The sequence below is a fragment of the Erithacus rubecula genome (genome assembly GCF_903797595.1).
Source record: "Erithacus rubecula genome assembly, chromosome: 21".
Classification (NCBI taxonomy): domain Eukaryota; kingdom Metazoa; phylum Chordata; class Aves; order Passeriformes; family Muscicapidae; genus Erithacus; species Erithacus rubecula.
Window position 1 is genome coordinate 8,069,438 of NC_136673.1, and position 16,301 is coordinate 8,085,738.

Genomic DNA, 16,301 nt, shown 5'->3' on the forward strand with positions numbered 1-16,301 from the left:
ATGCCTGCAGAGTGTCAGCTGCTGATTTTTTCACCTTCCCGGATCACTAAGACTAAACATTTATTTCAGTGTGCAGGAATTAAGTTCCAGAATATCACTGGAAGTCGGGGATGCTGGTTAAGCTTTCTATAATTTTGAAACTTCTATGAATTGCTGGCTGTTTGTTGGGTCATTGCTTCAATCTATGTGTACTTCTAAAGGTTTCAAGCAGGACATTGTGCCTTCCACCATAGGGATGAAGTGACTTGCAGTGGGAAAATCCTGTCTCTTCACATCTCAGGCTGAGGAGGATGAAAAGAGCTGGACAAAGACCAGCACCACATGACCTCTAAGTATATTCCAGAATGATTTTTTGAATCATACAAAATTGAAATATTTTCAATATTTTGACAATATTTTCATCTGTACAGACACATCCTCGTTATGTGGTTAATGTAGGTGAGCAGCACCCTGGTTAATTAAGTTTTGGTAAAAAGAGACCCTGACAAGCAGCCTATACATTCCCTTGGGTGTGTTTCTGGGGTAACTGAAGGCATTTCCTGGAGACCTCCACCCCACAGCCAGTGGGTGCTGCCATGTAGATCCAGCTAAATGCCACAGTCAGCCCCAAATCTCACCAAGCAACAGCCAATCACTGGATTACAGCAGGAAAAAATTCTTCACCCAAAGGAGTGTCCAGCTCTGGAAGAGGCTGCCCAGGGAAGTTCCTGAGTCACCATCCCTGGAGGTGCTTAAAGCCATGGAGATGCTGCTGCTGGGGACATGGGTTAGGGGTGACTTGGCAGTGCTGGGGAAAGGTTGGATTTGATCATCTCGAAGGTCTTTTCCAACCTAAACAATTCTATGGCTCTACAACATCTGAAAAATATGTCTTTGAGATCACAACACTCTGCCATGCCATGCTCTCACTTCTCTTTTATGGATTCAACTGAGTGTTGGTTGAATCACCAAGTGACATCCTAAAACTATTTTACAGCATGCCCAGACATTCTGTGAAAGGAAATAAAGCATCATGGCAGTGTGAACCACAGTTTAAGTTGTTCCTTTTCCCTGGAAATTATGGGTCAGGTTCTGTCTCCCAGACAGAAATTGTGTCCTTGCTGTCCTGCTCTTCCCAAAGCCACAGCATGGTCCCCATGCAGAGACTTGGATGGATATGGGAGCAGGGAAAAAAGAACATCAGTTCTTCACTGATTATTGACTCACAAACCACGATCAAAAATGAACAAATCTCTCATTTTATTGGGAGAATAACCAAAAAATGGCTGGACAGGATGTGCTTAAACTCCTCCCTGGCTGTGACTTTCATGCCCTCCATTTCCCCACAATCCCCCTTGCCCCCCACCCACACAAACCTTTGCTACATTGTGGTGTCTAAAAATATAGAGATAAATTCTCAGATTCTTATTATTTAAGTGGAGATTATGATTTCCTTGTTGTGGTCACAACTATAAGCAAGTCTAAGAAAACATTTAAAGCTCTGGCTGAGGTTTGGGTCTGAAATGAAGGAACTGGAAGTGAAGTCCTGGCCAAAGTCAACCAAGACAAGAGGGAGTGAAGGAATGTAAAAGAGTCTGGAAAAGTTGAGTTGCATGGAGCGTAGAGCCCAGAAAGTGCTGGGGATGCAGACTGGGATCCTTAATTTGTTAGAGAGTTGAGTTAGAGCCTCAGCTCTATCAGTTAAACTTTTTAAATTTTTTTTTCCCATTTCATGACACACATCAGCACTAAAGAAGTCTAAATGAAAGCTTTAGGGGCTGCCCTAAGGAATGTGACCCCCACCAGTGCCCAGACTTGGAGCAGTTTGATTTCTGAGAACTGCCCACCATAATTTGGGCCACAGTGGCACAGGGGAAGGAGAGACACTGCCTTGTCAGCCCTGAGACATTGCCAGACTTGCACACAGCATTTCTTGGAAGGGGAAAACACCACAGCACAACTGCCTGTACCCAAAACTGTCATTAAAGAAATCCACCCTGCTGGCAGCCAAGAAGACAAACCCAAAATCACAGGCTGGACTTTGAGTCAGGGTGTTTTGACAAAACATGAAAACCAAGTGATTTCTGCAGAGGGGGAAGCTAAAGATAGATCTGACCAAATTGACAACATCAGCAGCACTCAGGGCTGGACAGCCTGGCTGGAAATCTCCTTCCAAGGAGAGATGGGATGTGCAGGAACTCAGCTCCTTCAGATTTACCTCTCCCACAGCCCCAAATACCTCTAAGAAAAGCTGTCTGTGAAATGCTTTGCACTTTGGTGCTGAAGGAGCACTGCTCCCAGACAGACTGGCTTCAGAGTCCTGAAAAGGAGTTCCAGCAGCAAATCCTTCCCAGGGAAGATGTGGAAGAGGGCAGTGGAAAAAGTTGCCTATAGAAGGAGCAAAATTAGACTGGCACAGAAACAGTCTCACTGTAAAAGAGAATGGAAAGGAAAATCTGCAAGTCAATGACAGAATTCACAGGGATAAATAGAAAAAGGCAGATGTCAATGAGTCACAGAAATCAGCCTTTTGCCTTTTCTTTGAGTCAGTGGCACATCCTGCAGCAGCAGAGGCAGCACTGACCTCTTGACACGAACCATTTTTAACAATTCATTACTCATGTGGTCCTCCAGCCCTTTGAAAGCTCTGTGAAGGATTGAAACCCAGGACATCACCCCTCACCCGTGCTGTTCCCCACCTGGAACCCTGGCTGGGGGTGAGGGAGCCTGTCAGAGGGCAGGTTTGGGGCTCACAAGGGTTCCCATACCTGCAGTCCTGGGTGGGTGCCTTGAGACTGACCCTGCAACATTCAGGAGTCACCAGCACAAAAATTGCCTGGGATAAAAACTCCAAAAAATGCATTAAATTGTTGTCAGCTCCACCATAAAATACCAACTGCTTGCTTTCAGTCCACTGCAGTTCTTAATAAAGCTGTGAAAAACGTGTTTCTCAGTGGGACACAGGCATCCAGAGGTGCTCTGGGGTCCAAATGTGAAGCTATAGGGTCATAGCAAGGGAGGAGAAAGGCACACAGCATGAAACATCACAGAATGCTTTCCAGCTTCCAGGCAAGGTGGTCTGGCCCAGCAGCTTGGTGCTAAGCCCTTAATCTACAGGCTGCAGTTTGACATCTGTGAGTGTTTTTGGGGGATCCTGCAGGATGGTTTCAGGCTGCAGGATAAGTTACATATAGCATGTGAAGCTCTGTGTGCAGCAGAGAATCAAGAGGCATGTGAAGAATGCAGCCAGGAGAACGAACTTATTGGAATCACATGGGGTTTTTAGATTGCATGTTTCCAGGCCAGCTTCCATCAGCTCCACTCCCTTATTTTTCAGCCTGGTTATCACAAACCATCTCAGGGTTCCTCTGTCTGCCAGATTTGTGCGTGACTGTTCCCCTCCACATCTTGCTACAAGGGACAGCCAGTCCCAGGGCATCTTTGGACTACAAATTGATTTAACCTCAAACCAATGTAATTTCTCTTTTGCAGGGCTTTTTTCCTACCCTGCAATCATGCTTAGCTTCTTTCCCAGGACCATGACACAGTGATGTCAGAGAAAGGAGCAATTTCTGATTCAGCAGGGCAGACAGTGGTACCCACCACTCCAGAGTGCAGAAAAGAGGCACTAAAAACAGTCAGGGTGAAATCCTGAATGCAGATCCTCAATTTAGAACTGCTTCTATTCCAGAAGTCATTCCAAAGCATATGAGAAATGAGCTGGAGAGTCATAGGGAATTAAGAGAGATGATTGTTCTATTATTGATTTGATATTGATTTCCAGAAGGAAGAGCTGTAAGAGAAAAACAAAAGACATTTTGCTGCTCATGCATGAACTGGACCTGTGTTTTGCAAAGGAGAGGGCTCCAGGCTCAAGGATTGCTGGGATGAGGCATTTCTGGCATGGATTTATCAATATTGCTTTGCACAGTGAAGCAGTAAGAGCTCCTTCCTGTTACAGAGCGAGCTCTGCTTATGGAGCAGAAATATTGACACAGAAAAGGTGATTTTAAAAAGCGACATGAGAAACTGAATAGAATAAAAGTTGTTTGCTACACACTCTCAACCTGTCTAACCATCCAAATCCAGCCATGGCTGTCAAACACATCACCCAAATGGCTTCTGAAATGAAGGTGATAGCAAACTCCTTTAAAACCCAGTTCTAAATTCAGGAATGCTGCTGTGGGTCATTTGTGAGACATCCTGGGCAAAGACATTACTTGGACACTTCTCAGAGAATGCAGTGTTAGGGTTGCTATTTCAGAAAAGGGTGTCTAAGGATTGGTAAAAGCATACAGGGGAGAGCTGGATCCTCTGAAAGACTCTGGGAGAAGAAAATGTGAGGCAGAAGTTGGGCAAAAGAGCTTCTTTACATCTCAGAACTGCACCCAAACTCCTTCTGCTGCTCACACTGAGTGATTTAAACCAGAGAAAAGGATTTGCTCCCAACTGAGCCTTCCAGGCAGAGCAAGGGAATTGTTGTTAGGGCTAGCACTTAGTTACTCCCTCCTACAAACTGACAAACATCAGCCCAGACTTGCAATTGCTTTCAGCCAGCTGCCATGAGGAAGGGGTTGGAAGACCATAAATACTGGCTGACAAAACACTGGAACTGATCCAAGCTCCCACGCAGAGGAACTTGTTGGGTAACAGCTCCCTGTGACTTGGTTCTGACTAGAAATTAATTTTATCCTGATTTTTAAAGCTCTTCACATCCTTGGGTAGTGAAGAAAGTAGAATAGGTTGGAAGTCTTGCAAATAGTCGAACATGTCCCAAGGTTCCTGGGGAATCAGCCACGTTTGCCCACTCAGGATTTATGGGCTCAGCCTTTGCAGACTCTGCAGATGAATGGGCAGCAGCTTCACTCAGGTCTTCCCACTAAGTCTCCATTCTCAAGGAGTACAATTTTGCATGGAAAGATGGAAATGAAACTAAAACAAAGCCTTGTCTAAGTCATGGATATTACCAACCTCACTGAGCTGAAACCAGAAATTATTCTACCAGACCACACCATCACCTACTTTGAATCAGCACTTAGAAGGTGAAGCTTTCACCACAGGCTAAACCACTTGTGAAGATGGATATTTTGAAGATCAAAATACAAACATAAGCAAACTAGGAAGGTTTTGCATGCAAACGTGGTTGGAATACCTGGTTAGAAAAGCAGCTGTGCAAACACCTTGGCTGTGATTCAGAAATCAGTCTGAGCTTGTTAAAGAGCTCTCTGGAGACAAGGATCTCCACTGTCCCCAACAAATCCATATTGTTTGTGGAAGGAATGGATTGCAGGAGGGACAGGTAGTAAGACACAACTTCCACTTCTAAGTAACTGCACAGACTGTGTATTAGAAAATAATTGATTTGCTAAACAATGAGCCAAAGATCTCCTTGTGCTGTTTGGGGGGAAATGCTCAAAGGCCTCAGTAACAGTCTCAGAATATATTATTTTGTTAATCAATGCAGAGGTTACCTCTAGGCCAGCATGAATGAGCCTCTTGGGGTGAGCAGTATTTTATTAATAGCCAGTGATTTACCCCTTCTGCAAACAGGCAGAGCTTTGGGTCTCCAGGACTAGCCCAACACCTTTGATCTCACCTGAGTGCAAAGCCAACAAAAACCCTTCCTGCATTTGGAGTTGCTGCCTTTGAACCTGGGAGTGTCTGAGGTACTAAACACTGAAGCACAGCTGAATGCACTCCTTGTCATCTCTCTTCTGCCCACAATTTAATTGCTGTTTTACTTAAAGCAGATTAGTAGCAAACTTGATTTTAATTTAAGGTTATCAGGGAAAGAATCAACCACAATCAGTGGTAATTTATGAAACAGATTAATTGCTTCATTGCTAGAGCACAGCACAACATATTCAGCCCAGGCTTGTGGCTCGTATTTACCAGTGTTTTTAAACCAAACCAAACACAGGTTCTCTGAAGAGCTCTTCAGGCTCTGCACTCCCACCTCTCCAGTGTTTTCATTTCACTTTGTTTCCATGGCCACTGCTATCTCTTAAAATAATTTTGATTCTTCAGTTCTTTCCCACACAGGAGTCCAAACTCCAGGAGAGAAACACTAAAGAGGTGGGTTAGTCATGGGTTTAAAGGCTTAGGAATTAAAAAACCCAAAGAGCAGACAGGAAAGGGTTATCACAGAGGTGAGCAGTGGGACTGGCATGGGGATATGGAACAGACATTGCAAGGCACAGAAGCACAGACAGGATTTTCACCTTTCTGCCCTATTTAGTTTTGATGTCCAGACTGAACAGTGGGATGACTCACAGTGCCTCTTGCAAGTTAAAAAAAAAAAAAGGACAGAAAATCCAAAGCAGCTATTTTGTGTGCCAGGTGAAGGCAGACACTTTAACTAGTATTCATTCAAACTTCTGAGAGTATTCTTGAGGTGAGTGACCAACACAACCCCTTCAGTACCTCCAGTCCTTCCTCAGCAAGCAGCAGACTCACCTTGTTCTACTGCCCTCTCTGCAGAATGAATATTTGGGATATTTTAGTAGTACCTGAACAAAACATGCACAGCTGATTTCTTACAACAGCTCTAACTGCACCTGGGGATTCAGAGGAGTCTTTTTGAACCATCTTAAACAAAAAGGAACCTTCTCAGCTCATCTCCATATCAGTGCCATGTCCTACATTTAGTTCAAAAGATTAAACTGTGAGAAAACAAGCACAGGGAAGGCAGGGAGGAGGAATTTTATAGGGACCTTTCTTATCCACAATCCTTTACATAGAAAGGGAGTTGCCTCTTCTCCTTATCCTCATTTTCTGGCTCTCTGTCCACATCTCTCTATCCTTTCTAGAGAAAAACCTTTTTAAAGTCACTATGGTGGGAATGAGCAAAATAGCTCCTGTGAGAAACTTCCTGGATTTAACAACTGAGAGTCACTGTGAATTGTCTCAGTGAAAGTGTCACTGTCCTCAGTGGAATATTTCCACATCTTTCATGTCAGCATTTGGTGGTGGGAACCACATAGCCAGGGAAATAAGAAATTACAGGAGCTGGTGTGTGCTGACCTTGGCTTTTTTCTGTCTTGGAAGATAATTACGGTTCTAGGGAGTGTTCCAGAGCCCTCCATCCCTGAGCATCCCAAAAAAACAACCCTTAGGAAAAAATAAATCAGGAAAAAGGAAGACATTTCTAACAAAGATTTGCTAGGAGAAACCCAGCATTAACAAGGCAGGGATCATAGAATATTCTGAGTTGGAAGGGACCTACAAGAGATGAGTTAAAGACATTTTTCCTTCCTTACTCTTAGCAAATCCTACCAGAAAGATGCATCAATCCAGTTCCTGTCCTTAACCAGGTTTCCTTCTTCAAAGCTGCTGAGCTCCCTCTCACTCTGCCATGACCATTCCTCCATCCCTCTCTACTCCAGAATATTTCATTTGGGTTAGAAAACCCCCAGGCATGCCCTGCACTGAATTACTGCACAACAATAGAAACTTTCAGGCTCCTACTTCATTTCTAGGAAGACCCACATGCTCCATGAGGAAGAATTTCCTGGAAAAGAAGAGATGATCTCATAGCTCAGGCAATTGGATACAGACTTAGGCTGGAATCAGCTTCTGTCAGGCAGGCTGAGCTCAGTTATTTCAGCCAGGTGGCCACTTTTTGTGTGCTCCTGCTGTGACCTGGCCCCAGGAGCCTGATGTGCCCCAGCTGAGCTTAGTGGGAGCTCAGAACTAATAAATGCTCCAGACTGCTGGGGGAAAACAGCCCTTGGGGATCTCTCAATAGGCAGGCAAAAGTTAGGGGTTATTCTATCCTGTATCCCTGTTTCCCCATCCATCCCATGGCATCCAACAATAGGGAAAGGAATATAAGAGAGGTTTGTATTTGCTAAAATGTGATGGGCACAGTAGGGAAATAACAAATGAAAACTCAGAATGGATTTGATTATTATAAATAAAGCATGTGACTTATTCAAGGTTAAAGAAAGATGAATTACAGGAAAGATAAAAAGACCAAATTCAGGTTACTTAGGAGCTATTTCCCACTTCTGCCAACTTCCAAAAGTTTGGCCTTGCAACTTTTAATGCATTTACATAAAAATAGCTCCAAAAAGACGTGCTGGCAGAGTATTTTGATGGTAAGAGTAGCTGTAGTGTAGCTAAATCTCTTACATAAATCCTAAAGCTTCAAGCTTCAACACTTTAGGAAAACAAGGAAAGGCATCTTAACTGTCTTTTGTAGGTTTTACAATAAAGATTTTATTAAAAAAATATTTCTTTATGCACAATGGACAGAAGAAAAAGATACTGACTAGGGAGTGGGGCAGCTAAGTGCAGTTTAGGCCAGGAGGGAGGTTTGATTCACTATTCCATCACTGATTCCACATGCAGCCTTCTGAAAGGCAGAGTATGAAAGGCATCAAGGGGATCCAAATGCCAAAGTTGGAGGTGAGGAGCTCTGTAACCCCAGAGCCCCCTGCTCTCCCTCTGCACAGCTCAGGCCATGCAGCAGTGCTGTCACCAGCTCCTCTCCTGAGCTTCCCTTGGAAATCCATCCCCAGCCTGGACAATCCAAGGCAGGGCAGCCTGTGAGGGACGTTTTGGAAGCACAGACAGTGGGATGATTCCTGGGCAATGGTCAGAGGACTCGAGGCTGACAGAGACTTGGTGTGGAGACCCCTCCCATGTTCTGCAGAGCCTCAGGGCACAATAAACATTCCCATTTTAAAAGGTTTCTGACACCTTGCCACACAGTCTATAAAGACCCGAATCAAATTTGAGGAGTTTCAAAGCTTTTCAGTGTCTGAAATATGAATCTGTAGCAAAACTGAGAACCAATCCAATCCCCACACCCACACAGTGCTTGTGCTCCTGGCCTGCCTTCATTACACATTTATAAACCATTTTCTGTTTAGTAAACTCTGCTTGACAAATCACTTGACTTAAATTCCAGTATCTGAAATATCCAGCAGTAAGAGATAAGGCAATGGCCTGAAGACAAGGATATTAATCCTAATTATTTCTGATAAAACCCTCCTTCGAAATGGATGTTAATACTTAGCCAGCTGTAGTTAGTTTCCCAAAATCAGAATTTCAAAACACTTCCTTACCCAAATCAGCCCCTCTGACCTCAGATCTCTGCATCATCAGACAACTTCCAGAATGTCAGTCCAAGCAAGTCTTCCTAAGTGCACCTCAGGGAGCAATTCCTAGATTGGTACTTTCCAATGGAAGTACTCTGGGCTCTCTGTAATGATCTTTGCTTTCCCTCTTTCAGAGTTAAGAAAGCTCATTCAAATATTCAACAAAGCCCAAGAAGTCTGTTGGTCCCATTACTTGCCAGTTTGTTAGGGGGGGTTGTTTTTTGTTTTTTTTTTTTTAATTATTTTTAATTTGTTGCTTTGTGTGCAGCAATCTAACAAAGTTTAAAACCCCAACTGCAAACATTTTCTATGCTGGCAGAACTGTTTTCTCATGCTTGTGACAGCTGGGTGACCTACTTTTGTTAGCTGGTGTGGCAGCCCCTGTGGAAGGAGGCCCAAGGGGTTGTCAGCAGTGTTTACAGAGGGGTTGGGCTCAGTGGCTGAACCTGGGTCACCTGTGAGCAGCTGGGATTCAGAAGCCAAGAGCCCAAGGTAAGTGACAAGTGACAAAGCCTGGGCTCAGATCTGGGAAGGCAGCAATGCCACTTGGACCAGGTGTGGATCATCCTCCTTGATTGTCTGTGATGGTTAATTTAAAACACTCATCTTAAAGAATGAGTGTTGTGATTAGCTCCAATGAAAGTGCAGATGACCATGGCTTAAGGCCGTGGGAAAACCCTTGTGGTAAAAAACAACCCCCAGAATCCTCCAGTCCCAGTAAGTTGATAATTGCCAGAAAGTTTTCTGCTTCCCTTGTTATCATTGGTTCCTTTTTGCTGCAATAATTTTAATATTCCTAATTGCCCTCCTTTATTGGACCCCCTCCCTAAACTCCCCACTAATCCCTCCCCTTGTCCACGTCTATAAATACCCCTGCCATGCCCTAACATCTGCTTTTTGCAATTTGCCTTTGTGGATGGAACTGGTTTCCCTGTACCATCTTTTCCAGTTCAGTACAAACTGTTCAGCTCGCTGTTTGCTATTTTCTAGTATTAAAGTTTTTTAGTTCCTGAACAATCGGGTCAGATTTTCTTTCTGCATAAAATCACCAAGTTCAGTGAAGCCTCTGGCCGTAATAGCTGGATTAGGAGGGTCAGAGGTTACAAAAAGTTGTTCATCACCACAGCAGGAACCAGACTTTCCCAGGTCACCAATGCAGTTGCAGTTCTAGTCACTGCTTCCAGAGGCTGCCCCTTTTTAGCCTGAGACAATGAAAAGCAAAGCTTTCAGCCACAGCCAGCACTGCTCTGGAAGCACCTTCAGAAAGTCCAGCTTGACCTCCACATTTCTCCCCTCCCACATCTTTGTAGAATCCCTGCAGGCCTTGTGCATGCCTTAAATTAGCCCAAATCCTGAACTTCCAACAGAACACTTGGAAGAATTGCCACATCTCTGAGAAAACCATCTTCCTGTCCTTCAGAGAAATATATTGCACAACATAAATATTAACTAAGAAAGAGCCAATGAAAATACAGAAAGGCAATGTGATTAATAACATGGTAGAAAGTGGTAGCAAAGAAACAGAGAGTAAAAAATCGGGCAAAACTCTCCATAGTGGTCACATCCCAATATCTCATGCACTATCCTTGTAGGCAGTTTTCTCTCAGTGATTAACAAAGACACCATTTTCTTTCTTAACAACATAATTTCACTGAAATCCATGGATTTATGAAGGCATGACTTGGGATCACTTTGTGGCAAACACACTGCTTCCTCTGGGTAAATATTATTAGAATGCTTGGGAGCAAGGAATGCCCTCTGAAAGGAAATGTACTGCATCCAGGAAGGGGATTTTAAACTTGGCAAAATAACCTACAGGAAGCTGTTAGTTGTGCCAGACTTTATGCTATTGATTCTGTAAGGCAAACAAATGTTAGTTGGGTTTGTATTCCTCACATCCTGAGTTTCATCTCAGGAACACCAGTATGTCCAACAAGAAAGTGCAACAAGCTATGCCCCACTTGCCTTGTTCTGGGAAAAATTCCAGGGCTAGGAAATGTTCAGAGGCCACAGCTGAAGGTTCCTCTAGAAAAGAGACTCTCTCCATTCCCACTGATGTCACAGGGAATGCTGCTGTCATCAGAAATCTGTATTTGGCTGTTGGTAATAATCACCAATCTCTCAGCCTTACTGCAGGCTGGGCTGTCCCTGGTTTATGCCAATTGTCCAGACTAGAAAACATCATCCTTACAAGGCTGGAATCAAGGGGTGCACGCTCAGGATCCATAACAGAGTGAAATGTTTCCAAGAGAGTCCTTTGTAATCCTATTTTCTGCTGTTCTTCGAGGAATTCTTCCCCATGCCTGCCTCTCCTCTGCTGTGTGTGTGAATTTATAATGAATCTTCCTGCACCCAGGCTCTGGGAATGAACACAGCTCAGCTTCAGCTGGGCCCTGAGCAATCAGCTTTGGATGAAATCAAAGCCCTTCCCCATATCAGCCCCTAGGTAACTCATCTGCAAAATGCCAAAATCCAAGGTGCTCTGAGTCCTCTTGAAGTAAATAATCAAACCACTACACTTGGTGGGGGTTCTTCATTGCCTGTTGAGTTTGAGTTTACAGCTTTGTGACATCACAGCTCTTCCAAAGTATTAAAGAGAACAAAGAACCCTAAAGGCTCCATGGCACAGCCTGTGGGAGCTCAACCCCCCAGAGAGGAACAGCACAAAGGTTCCTCAAATGTCATCAGTCCCACAGATCTGCAATGCCCATGGAGCACTGAGGGAGGGGGATCAGACCCTTGGTTTGCTCAGTTACTGCAATTGCTACAGGAAAATCCCACAGGCTCAGATTTCCAGATCACTGCAAAATTGCACTGATATCATTTCAGTGACCTTCATCACCCTCAAAGGCAGACACAGAAGCTTATTCAGTAGTTTGTGATAAAAAAGAATAGGTACAGCTCAGATAGAGGTACTGAAGCTCTGGAATCCTTTTACACATATTTTAGGATAAGGGGTGAAAGCTGCAGGTGAAAAATGAATTGGCTGCCAGAATTTATCTTGCAACATAATCCACTGCTGAACAAAGAGGAGATGTTTTTCTTCATATCTGTAAATCCTTTCCCCATTTTTCATGAGACCAGGGAATTCTGCAGGAGCAAGACTTTAAAGACAAACTTTAATCTCCTTCAGAAAGTTTTGATTGACATTTCTTAACATGTGACCAAAAAGTCTTTTTATTAAGTTTTTATAATTTTTTCTGGTTACTCCTGTGATGAAGGACTTTAAAGTTCTTCCCACTTGACCCTTCAGGCAATCAGCACAGCATTACAGAGCTCTTCAAGGATTTAGATAGGGCCACACATCTGCACTGTGGAGACAAGAGTTAACTTGGATGTTTCTCTGCTTCTGTTGATCACTCACTAAGTTTTACCTTCTGCTTGATGAGTTTCAGTTCCTGGTGCAGTGAGAAGATGAAGTTTCACTGTGCAGGGTGGTTTACAATTTTTCAGTAGAGAACTAAGATAATTTATTGAATAATTTCATCTGCTTTCATCTTGAGGACTATTCATTTAAAAATGAGAGCTAGTAAGAATGTCTGGCTATATATATGAATATTTTGGCAGGTTGCAGCCAAAAAACAACAACAACAACAAAAACAACAACAACAAACAAACAAACAAAAAAAACCCTCTTTAGATCACAGAAGCATGGAATGGTTTGGGTGAGAAGGCACCTTAAAGATTTTCCAGTCCCACCCCTTGCCATGGCAGGGACACCTCCCACTGTCCCAGGCTGCTCCAAGCCCCAGTGTCCAATCTGGCCCTCTGGCACTGGGAGCCATTCCCTGTGTCCTGGCTCTCCAGCCCCCTGTAAATTGTCTCTCCCCATCTTTCCTGCAGCCCCTCAGGCCCTGCAGGGCCACACTGAGCTCACCCAAAGCTTCTCCTCTCCAGTGAACAATCCCAGCTGTCCCAGCCTTTCCTCCAGCAGAGCTGCTCCATCCTCTGATCCCCTGGTGCCTCCTCTGGACTCTTCAGCAGGTGAATATTTCCATCCTTGCTGATGTGTCTTCCTCAAAGGAAAAACCTTTCCTCTCAAAGAGTCAGTTTTACCTGAAAATCCATCCCTTTCCTGCTTGTTGATTTGGCCTCATCCCTTCCTATAAAGGATGACTTTGGTAAAACAATGTGCTTGTTACGTTGTTTAAAAATGCTGGAGCCACATCCTGTCTTTGAGAGTGTCTTTCCCAGCCCTTGGCGGACAAGGAACATCCCTCAGCTGTCACACACACCATCCTAGACTTCACCAGAGTCGTTGGATACTGCTGGGAGCCAGGGAAAAGCAGCCTTGAAGCCTTGGGTTTCTCAGGCTGCTCAAGGACAAGAATTTATAACAATAATTAAACACCTGCTGGGTTTGTGAGAAACATGATATTTTGCACAAAGCATGTTTTCAAAGAGGTGTTGCCTTCTTGGACCAATGAGCCTTTTCTATTTGTTTTGCACATACTACCCTATATAAGTGCAGTGTTTAAATAAAGCTCTCTCTCTCTTTTGCTTCTCCATTACACAAGGAACTGTGTTGCATTATCCTTTTCGCCACTCCTATAGCCTCAAATGCAACACACCAGCACTGAAATTTTCAGCTGTGTGTTATTCCTCCCACACATCTTTTCCCCTTCCCCATTTTTGTTTCCATTTTGTAACCCAGCTCTGACAAGGACATCCTTGTTTGCAGGAAAACCACCAGCCACTGAACTGCCTGTAGGCAAAGAAATTCCTCGCGCTATAAACTCGCTTCCTCGTGCTTTAATAATTTTTCCATATCATGATAATGATTTGCTGACCTGAGTGACAAAGGGGCCTCTCTTGTGCACAAACAGACACTCCCAGGCTCCTCCAGCACAGAATTCCCAGGGGAAGAGCTGTGTTTACACACACGGGCTGACTTTATTTCTCTTCTGTCTGGAGTCAAGCGAGGCACGTTCCAGTTGAAGTCAAAATAATCCCAAGAAAATCCCTGAAACTTTAGACTTTCTGGAAGAGTTTTGGAACACCCCCAAAGGCAAATGGAGGGATTTTATGAAACATTCCAATACTCATATGAAAATGATTGTGGGGAAATACACACAATGCAGATCGCTCCGGGGATTAGGAGTCTTCCAGCAAAGAATTCCTTGGGCTTTGCATTTCTTGGATAAAAGTATTTAAAAAAACAGCAGAGCGTTATAATCTCATTTTCGGGTGATTTGTTCTGACTGCTGGAGGTTTGGTGCAGTGGCAGGTGAGGTGACTGCACTGAGGTCTGATCACAAGTATTTAAGGGACTGCTGGCTCTCTAAGCCTATTTTCCTGCTTTTTCCTCCCCCTCCACATGTCTCTGCTTAACCAAACATCACCCATCTTGATTCTTCCCTCAGAAACAGCAGGATAAGTCAGGAATAATCCTTGTGAAATGACTAACTTAAGTCAGCCTAAGTAGAGAATCAAATCTCAAAACCCAGCAGTGAGTTGTGAACTTGCCTTTTCTGTCACAAGTACAAAGGGCAAGTGAGATACTCCTGGATCAGAGGGAAAGTCTCTTTTCATTTTAAGTGATTAACAAGCAGAAGAAACAGACCCTGATTTTTTTACGGGGGAAAAAAAAGGAGAAATATCTCAATTTGGCCTTTTGTGATTTTTTTTGTTCAACTACAGAGCTCTGTAAACACATTAAAGAAGAAGAATTAACAAAATAAGGCACATTCCCAGTGAATTTATTACAGGCAAACAACACATGAACATTGAAACGAGCCAACAGTGCTTTGGTGGCCTATTTGAACTGCTGGTTTCACTCTATTTCCTCAGTAGATAAAATGTGCACATTAATTATGTGCAAAATACTCACACAGAAATGGGTGTAGGCCTGTAATTGCAGAATTTTTCTTTGTGTTTTGGTTATGGTTCTGAAGCCCAGACCAGTTTGGCAAAAACAATCCATTCTGTACAAAAACCTGCTTAGCAAAAATGGATTTCTTGCACAGCAAATCCTGTGAGTCTCCCACAGGCCAGCAGTATGAAGTGACCTTCAGCACTGGTCTTTATTCCTAATTGACCAGGAGCTTCATATTTTAAAATAGTATTTGGGAGATAACTGTGGCTAAATAATGACATGCTTCCTAGATTAGGTCATGCATGGCCTTTCTGCCAAGCACCTTATCTAAAGTAATTATTCTTTTTAGGGGAAGACACCACCATGCTTTTTCATTTCTAATCTACTGTTTGTCTCTTTCCTTCCTGCACTCTAAATATTGAAGATTTGAAATAATCTGTAGTGAAAGGAGAACACTTGGTGACTTGAATCTCACTTTTATTCCCAAATTTCATTTATCTTTATTTTTCATTTCAGTTGAGCAGTCTGAACACCAGAGCTCCTTTGGGCAGTGCCTGAACCACAAGACTGCTCCACAGTGGAGAGGCAAAGAATTTTCTCTTTCCTTGTGTTTGAAGGTGTTTCCACTTTGCAGATTCCATTTCCAGTGCTTTGATCTCCCAAATGAAGGGGTGAGGCTGAGCTGTTGCCTTGTGGCTGGAGAAGGAAATCAGATCTCTTTTACAATGTCCAATCTGATGGCACTTTTGAGAATAATAAAAATAAACATTTAAAAAAAATTAAAAATTATTAACAGCTCATTTTCCCTGGAAAAGGCCTTTCAAGATATTGAAGGGAATGAGATGTGACTGTCCCCAGTGTTTCCTGGCTTGTTGGAGGGGATAACTCCCTGCTCAGAGCCTTTTCCACCCTTTCTCAGCTGTGAAACATCAAAGTGTTTCCATGCAGTGGAATACAGAGCAGCAGCCCTTAATTCTGCATTTCCAGTGCCTGCTGGAACTTGGAGCACACAACCTATGGACAGAAATGGATTTGGAGGACAGAGCTGGCAGGAGAGGGAGCAGGAGGCAGAGGTGAGCTGCTTTCAAGTGAAATTTGAGTAGTTATGATGTCACTAAGTCTGCTCTGGCTCCCAAAACCATGAAACACTTCATCCCCGGTGCTGAGACATGACACACGTTATCCAAAGCCTCGTTTAATCAGCTTAGCAACCTGAACAAGGCTAACAGCAAAACCAGCTCCTGCCAATCCCCTCTCCAGAGCTTTTGCTTTCTAAGCAAGCCAGAGTTATTCCCAAAAACCCCATAATCTCACCAGGAAGAATTTATCAAACACACACTTTTAAAGGGGTACTTCTCAATACAGTCAGTGCCCTCATTTCACTGAGCATTTCTTTAGAATAT

At 43.5% G+C, this 16,301-nt stretch overlaps 1 long non-coding RNA gene across 2 annotated transcripts in view; it reads left to right on the forward strand.

The window, feature by feature from the left end:
- The window catches only part of LOC306811028, an 86,324-nt gene extending 70,357 nt beyond the window's left edge, over window positions 1-15,967 (forward strand). The window contains exons 2-4 of one of the 2 annotated variants that reach the window (XR_013776584.1): window positions 13,020-13,067; window positions 15,415-15,483; window positions 15,818-15,967. This is a non-coding gene — a long non-coding RNA (uncharacterized lncRNA). Of the gene's footprint in view, window positions 1-13,019; window positions 13,068-15,414; window positions 15,644-15,817 lie in introns of those variants that run through there. The other variant, XR_013776585.1, reaches the window with a different exon arrangement.
- The last annotated feature ends 334 nt before the right edge of the window (window positions 15,968-16,301 follow it).